The sequence below is a fragment of the Crocodylus siamensis genome, chromosome 1, assembly GCF_052110815.1.
Source record: "Crocodylus siamensis isolate JL-2025a chromosome 1, ASM5211081v1, whole genome shotgun sequence".
NCBI lineage: Eukaryota > Metazoa > Chordata > Crocodylia > Crocodylidae > Crocodylus > Crocodylus siamensis.
This window is the reverse complement of record NC_143395.1, coordinates 339,472,144-339,480,107: the sequence shown is the minus strand read 5'-3', so window position 1 is coordinate 339,480,107 and position 7,964 is coordinate 339,472,144. Positions and strand designations below refer to the sequence as shown.

The window sequence follows — 7,964 nt, the reverse complement described above, 5'->3', positions numbered from 1 at the left end:
AGATGGCTGTTGGCATTTTCAAATTGCCCCACTGACAGAATCTTTTCATCCAGTATTTCATTCAGCAAAGAACTCAGCCTGCCTTTTTGTCTTTACCTGCCTGCCACCCACAGGAGCAAAACTTACAGACAATTGAATTTTGGTTTGTTGATGAATCTACAGGAACAGGAGTAGTAAAGTTAAATCTCTGATAGCATGGATCTGGAATAGGATCTATTAAGGAGGTCCATTGTCAGATTTGTTTCTCTCTGCTAACCCAACCAAATGAGGCAAATATTTAACATGTTTCAGATTCCAGCATGTATTCCACATGCAATCTGCCTGGAGACTTTTCCTTGATGAAAGAGAGTGTTACCACACTTTCTTCTGCCATGTAAATATATTCTTCAAAATATGTTTGAGAGGCAGGTCCATTGCCTAATGAAGTATTTGCAGGGGAGACTCCCAACTAAACCACATATAGTACAGCGTTGTAGTACAGAAGGCTTGTGGGCTGCTGATGGGGCTCAGAAACATTTACTTTGAGAAATGTGGCCTTACCTTATATAGAGTACAGGAATACAACAAACTCACAGGTATTTTTAACTGAATTGGTATTTATACTCTGTAACACCCTTTTCTACGCCTCCCACCTCTCCTTAAGTGACTCAGCTTCCAGAGGAAAAGCCTCTGAACTGTTCAGACAGTTTCAAGGTAGACAACGTTACTGCTCTCTAAATTTTGACTGCAGCAGATTTCTAGGTGGCTACTTAGATACTTCCTTTTGTGGGCTGGCTACAGAGTGCCGGTTCTTTATCATATAAGAGGTAAGGTTTGTGGTTTTTGTACTATGTATTTAGAGTTCAAGATTTTCAAAAGTACCTATTGCCTGATTTTCAGAAAGTATAGGATACTCACTTTGTCAAAAATGGGCCCCTTTAAGGTGGCCTGGGTTGAGCAAACAAAAGTCACTGGACATTTAAAAATCATGGCCACGGTGCTTATATTATCATATGCATTATCTCACTTGGTCAATTGGAAATTACTTAATTACATTTTGAACTTCAAATGACAAACTGACTATTTACTCAGCTTTCAGTTGAGAGGTGTTTTAATGGATCTATTTGCGAGCCACGTTGGTCTGAGACAAAAAGAAATGAAAAACTCTAAAACTCTTGGTTCAGAGATTATTCCTTTTATTATATCAACTAAGAAATGCAAAAATATTATCCTTCTGCGCAAGCTTTTACACTTTTTTCCTTTCACTGGTCTTTCTTTAGCTGAAAATATTGGACAGAAGTGGTTATGGGATAATAAAGTAACCTTATTTATTTGATTTTGCTTTTGGTGATGCTGAAAACCCTATCAATATGTTACCTTTTAGGAGTTATGGGGGAAGTTTATAGTAGCCACTAATTTGTAAAGTCCACATAGTAAAACTAAACTCTTTTAAACTGAAACTGTCATTTTGGTGCATTATAATATAAAAAACACAGTTCTTTACAAAAAGGTAATTGGTTTCTAGATTGAAAATCATTAAGATAAAAGGGCATAGAGCAATAAGAATGTCATCAGTGAAAAAATTCTTCTGTACGATATATAAAAGAGCCACTTCTAAATCTATTTTATGTTTTATGTTTCTAAGTGAAAACAAATATACAAAAAAAAAGAAGTTCTGACTTAGTGGGTGATGTTATACTACTTACAGTTTCAAAACTTAGTTTCTTCCAAAACAGTCTTCTCCACCCATGACCTGAAAAACCAGTTTTGGTAGCTCTCACTGCTATGAATAGTCCAATAACTATTGCTTTATGGGCTCTTTAATTAAGTCTTTTTTCCTTTCATTTATAATTTTGCCCATGATTTCTGACAAATAACCCTTCTATAAGGCACAAGCAATCCCAAACATTAAGATCACCTTTTAAAGTACACTGTGTGCATAAAATGTTTGCTTAGTTTTACGTGACTTTCAACAATAGAGACACTTGAAAATAGTCAGCTCTTGCTAAATAAACCCCAGCTGGGGTTTATGTAAAAAAATAAGGCTTGGTTTTTCCATGCAAGAGTTTTAAGAGTGTAACTGAAGGCAAAATTTAAACTAAGCATTTGTTGGTGCTTTACAAAATAAATAATCATGTCTTAGGAACTGTATTTAGTTAGCAATTGAATACTCTGGTTCTAGTCTCCTTACTTCCATTTCTAAATTGAAGACCGTCTCTTTGTACTAGTGACATTATGCAACGGGGGAAAAACATCAGATAGGGGTGGAAGATGGTCTCTGCGGTGGTGCACTTGGACACCTTTGATTCCTGCTGCATCCAAAGTTTAAAACCAACTTCCTGGCAGTAGCAGTAACATTTCTAGTCAGGCCGTTCCTTAGGCTTCACTTCATTGCTCATTATAATTTACCTGACTCCTTCTAAACTCTTCATTCTACAAGTCTTAATGATCCTCTCCTCTTTTTAATGGTTTTAATGTGCCACCAATCAAGTTACCCTTTGTTCTGCAAATATGATGTCTGTTAGCTGCTCCTGGTAACGAAGCTCCTATTTCACAGCCCTTCAGACTGGTTTTAACTCATTCCGATGAAATTTATTTTTGTTTTTGGTTCAATATTAAACTGAATAATACAGCCCTAGGCCCCTAACATATTAGAAACCTTCTAGTTTATTTTTAACTTGAGAAAAATATATGCTGTAATATATTTCATAGATTTCATAGACATTAGGGCTGGAAGGGACCTCGGGAGATCATCGAGTCCACCCCCCTGCCCAAAGGGCAGGAAGTCAGCTGGGGTCATTGGATCCCAGCAAGATAAGCATCCAATTTACTCTTGAAGGTGTTCAATGTAGGTGCTTGAACCACCTCCGCTGGCAGACTGTTTCAGACCTTGGGGCTCGGACAGTAAAGAAATTCTTCCTTATGTCCAGCCTGAAACGGTCTTGCAGGAGTTTGTGACTGTTCGACCTCGTCATCCCTTGGGGCACTCTGGTGAACAATTGCTCCCCCAGATCCTGGTGGTCACCCCTGATAAACTGACAGGTGGCCACCAGATTGCCCCTGAGCCTACGCTTTTCCAGGCTAAAGAGTCCCATGGCTCTCAGCCTATCATCGTAAGATCTGTTTTCCTGACCTCTGATCATGCGCGTGGCTCTCCTCTGGACTCTCTCAAGCTTCTCCACATCCTTTTTGAATTGTGGAGCCCAAAACTGGATGCAGTACTCCAGCTGCGGCTTCAACAAGGCCGAGTACAGGGGGAGAATGACGTCCTGGGCTTTGCTCAAGAAGCATCTATGGATGCAAGCCAGCGTTTTGGTCGCTTTACTAGCCGCAGCATCGCATTGCAGGCTCATGTTCATCTTGTGGTCAATGATGACCCCCAAGTCTCTTTCTTCTGTAATGCTATCCAATGTAGCACTGCTGAGCCTATAAGGATGCTGCAGGTTTTTCCTCCCAAGGTGGAGAACCTTGCATTTTTTGGTGTTAAACACCATCAGGTTCTCGTCCGCCCATTTGCTGAGCTTGTCCAGGCCAGCCTGGATCACCCGCCTATCTTCTGGCGTGGATGCTTTGCCCCAAAGTTTGGTGTCATTGGCGAACTTGGCCAGTCCACTCCTGACTCCAATGTCCACATCTTTAATGAAGATGTTGAACAGGATGGGTCCCAGGACAGAGCCTTGAGGGACCCCTCAAGTCACAGGGCACCACGATGAGTGACTGCCATCGATTACAACCCTCTGGGTCCGACCACAGAGCCAGTTTCCCAGCCAGCGGATCGTGGTGGAGCCAAGGCCACAACTGGCCAGTTTGGCCAAGTGGGATACCAGATCAAAGGCTTTTTTGAAGTCAAGATATATGAGATCAATCTCTTCTCCCTTGTCCAGGTGATAGGTCACCTGGTCATAGAAGGAAATGAGATTGGTCAAACAAGATCTACCTGCAACAAACCCATGCTGGCTATCCCTTAGAAAGTTAGCCTGGGCCAGTCCATCAAGGATGGCCTCCTTAATAAACTTTTCTAAGATCTTCCCCAGGATAGAAGTCAGGCTAATGGGCCTATAGTTAGCCGGATCCACTCTCCTCCCTTTCTTGAAGATCGGCACCACATTGGCCTTTTTCCAGTCTTTGGGCACTACACCAGAGCGCCAGGAGTTTTCAAAGATCCGTGCCAGGGGCTGGGGTATGACGCTCGCCAGCTCCTTGAGTACCCTGGGGTGCAGATTGTCAGGGCTGGCTGACTTGAAGGTATCCAGCTTCTCAAGGTGTTCCTTCACGAGGTCAGCATTTATGAAGGGTAAGGGATCCCCGTCACCTGGATCTCCCTGTCCCATAGCAGGCATGGGCGTCCCATGGGACTGATGAAAGACTGATGCAAAGTACCTATTTAATAGGTTGGCTTTTTCCTGGGCGTCAGTAGTCAGTTGCCCCATCTGGTTTAGCAGGGGTCCAACATTGCCCTTGCTTTTCCTCCGGCTCCCCACATATCTGAAAAAGGACTTTTTGTTGTCCTTGATGCCTGAAGCTAGTTGGAGTTCAGTTGCAGCCTTGGCTTTCCTGGTTTGGTCCCTGCAGGACTGGACCAGTGCAGAATAATCCTCCTTGGAGGTGAATCCCATCCTCCATCCTTTGTAGGCTTTCCATTTTAGCCACAGGAGGTCCGCTAGGTCCCTAGAGAGCCAGGAGGGCTGCTGTACCTTCTTGCTGCCTTTCCTCTGTGTTGGAATAGATTTAGCTTGTGCATTGAGGATCACTTCCTTGAGAAGCAACCACTCTTCTTGAACTCCCATCTCCCTGGGGTCATGGTCCCTGAGGGCCTGACCAACAAGCCTCTTGAGCTTGTCAAAGTCGGCTTTTCTGAAGTCAAGGACTTCTGTGTTGCTGACTGACTTGCCAGCTTTACGGTGGATGGTGAAGGTGATCAGCTCGTGGTCGCTGTCACCCAGCTTCCCATCGATCACTAGGTAGCCGATTAGGTCGTCCCCCGTAGCCAGTACCAGGTCGAGCAGCGCTTTGCCTCTCGTTGGCCCATAGACTTCTTGAGTCAGGTAGAGGTCATCCATGCATGAGAGAAAGCTTTGCGACCGCTCGGATTTTGCTGAGTGATCTTTCTGGGAGATGTCTGTGTAATTGAAGTCACCCATGACAACCAAGGTCCTAGAGCAAGCGGCCTCAGTCAGTTCCCGGGCGAACTCCTGGTCAAGCTCAGGACTTTGAGTGGGAGGTCTGTAGTAGACTCCCACCGTTGTGACCCTGTGCCATTTTTCCCACGAATTTTTACCCAGAGGGTCTCTAGCTGTCCATGCCGGTCGCCAACATCAGCTTGCAGGGACATGTAGCTTTCCTTCACATAGAGAGCTACACCCCCGCCCTTTTTGTCAACACGATCCCTCCTGTACAGGGTATAGCCCTCTATACCTGTGGTCCAGTCATGGGTGGAGTCCCACCAGGTCTCCGTTATCCCAATGATGTCATAATTCTTTGCACTGAGCAGGAGGACAAGCTCCTCCTGCTTGTTACCCAGGCTCCTGGCATTAGTGTACAGGCCGGCAAGTGTGCCCTTAGGGGCTCTTGCGTTGCCCACAGATTATGCTAGGGCTGGGGCAGGGGTGGGCTCCCTTAAGTGCCTTGGTCCGCTGGCTTTGCAAGGGTCGCTCAGTGTGCCAGCAGTGGCAGTAGTACCCCCATCCCCCAGCGGGCTTAGTTTAAAGCCCGGTGGAGCAGGTCAGCCAGCCTGGCTGAGAAGAGCCTCCTCCCCAGGGGAGAGATGTGGAGGCCATCTCTTCCCAGCAGCTCGCTGCCTTTCTCTCCAAAGAGCGGGCTGTGGTCATGGAAGCCAAAGCCTTCCCAATGACACCAGCTCCACAGTCTTTGGTTCACTGCGTGGATCCTCCTCTCCCTCCTCAGCCCATAGCCCGAGACTGGGAGGATTGACGAAAACACCACCTGATCTCCCAGACCCCTAAGCCCCGCTCCCAACTCCCTGTAGCGCCTCATGACCTGGCTGGGGGTGCTCCGAGCCGTGTCATTGGTGCCCACATGAATAAGGAGCATGGGGTAGTGGTCTGTGGGCCGGAGGAGCTGCGGGATCCTCTCCGCAATGTCTCGGATGTGGGCCCCTGGGAAGCAGCAGACTTCCCAGGCTAAGGGGTCGGGGCGGCAGATTGCCCCCTCAGTGCCCTGCAGGATGGAGTCTCCCACAACAAATACCTTTTGCTTTGACTTGGGGAGAGCGGGGCCAGTAGCTATGGTTGAGCCTGGGTTGCCTGCTGGGGCTGCAAGAGGTGCGAACCTGTTGCTAAGCTCCAGCGAGGGAGGAGCCTTGGTGCGGTGGGCCTTTGGGCCCTTGACCACCTTGGTCCATGCCCCTGACTGGGCAGAGCGGGAGGTCCCAGAGTCCTCCTTAGTCATGGAGGGAGACGGTGCTCTACCCTGTGGCTCCCGGGGGAGAAGGGCCTGGCTGTAGGAGTCTAGCTCCTGCTCGCAGTCCCTGATGGCATGCAGTCTCTGGACTGTGGCCTGGAGCTCCTCCAGCTGGTGTGCCAGAGACCCCAGTAGGGAGCAGACCCCGCGAGGGGAGGTGGCCATGCTCCCAGGCCCCAGAGCCTGAAAAAGGGACAGGCTGCCCCCGCAGCCAAGAGCCAGGGGCTCCGTCTGCGTGGAGCCTGGAACCATGGGCTCTGTCTGGGTGGCCATCTCTGAGGTGCCCAATGGGGGGGCTGCAGAGCCCAAGGGGACCCTCGGGGTGCGGCGTGTGCCCATCCATGTCATGCCTCTGGTAGGCTGGCTACAGCTGGGGCTGACTACTCTGGGGGGTCGCAGGCAGGGTCTCGTGCCCTCCCACGCTCTCTCCTGCAGAAACTCCGCGCTAACTCGAGCGCCTGTTTACGCAGCCTGTTCGCGTGGCTCCGGTTGCGGGGCTTCCCGGGGGGCTGGGCCAAGTAGGGGCCTGGGCGGGGTCTTGACCCGGCCCGGCACCAGGCAGCGGCCTCCTCCCAGGGAGCGAGGAGTTAACCCCTTCCCACCACGAGCCCGCTTACCTCCAGCTGTGCTGGGGGTTGGCAGGGGGCTCTGCGGCTGCTGAGGGAGTGTCTGGGGGGCTTCGGGGGAGCGGGGGCACAGCGGGCTTCACCCATGCATCTCTCACCGCTCCGCAGCCTAACTGATGTGATGATGCAACTAATATGTGATGATGCACCTCACCACCTGCACCCCTTCTTTTCATAATTCTAGATTTGCCCATGGCATTGAAGTAGCACCTTTTGTTTAGAGTGCCAGTGGACAGTATAGAATTCATTAAGGAGAAATGTCTCCCCTTATATTGCTCCATCCTTCTAACTGACCCAGCGTGGATGTGAGAGTGGTACCACTGTTGTTTTTGGTGGGGAGGAGTAGGCTGTTATGTTCGAGGGTGATGTGCAGACAGTTGCTTGCCTTCAATCAAGGAGTGAAAGAATGGAAAACCTAAACCGTCAGGAAATGGAAAACTTAAACCATCAGGAAAAGCCTAACAACATTTGAATAGAGGTTTAACAAGTAAAGCCAATAGCTTCATGTAATTTCAAATCACAGGACATCCGTAATGAGTCCAAAAATACATTAATGTGTTCAAATAATAGACTGCTTCTAATGTTTAAATTCTAATACTTGAAAACATCAGACAAAAGGCCTGGACATGTGAATATGATGAAAAATCTTGATTAGGTTGAAACAAGGTTTAGATATGAGTGCAGTTACTTCTTAGTGGGTGTGTCTACACTTGTGCTTTAATGTGCGTTAGCTTGTTTTATTGCACATTAAAGCATCACAAAAATATCCTTTTAGCTAGTGCACATTACAGTAGGCAAATGCACAGGTTTTTAGTACCTCACAATGGAGGGTGCTTGTAGATGTGATGGAAGGCTGTTCCAATGCTCCATAATTACAGTGGATCAGAGCACACTCAATCAAGTCTGCTGGAACGTGTTAATTAATGTGCTTCAGCCAGT

At 47.8% G+C, this 7,964-nt stretch overlaps 1 protein-coding gene across 4 annotated transcripts in view; it reads left to right on the top strand.

The window, feature by feature from the left end:
• The first annotated feature begins 442 nt into the window (after positions 1-442).
• Positions 443-7,964, top strand: part of SCEL (sciellin) — a 103,410-nt gene continuing 95,888 nt past the window's right edge. For 2 of the 4 annotated variants that reach the window (XM_090023901.1, XM_090023874.1), the window contains exon 1: positions 649-806. The gene's annotated coding sequence lies outside the window, so the exon portion shown is untranslated. Of the gene's footprint in view, positions 576-648; positions 807-7,964 lie in introns of those variants that run through there. The other 2 variants (XM_090023884.1, XM_090023895.1) reach the window with 2 other exon arrangements.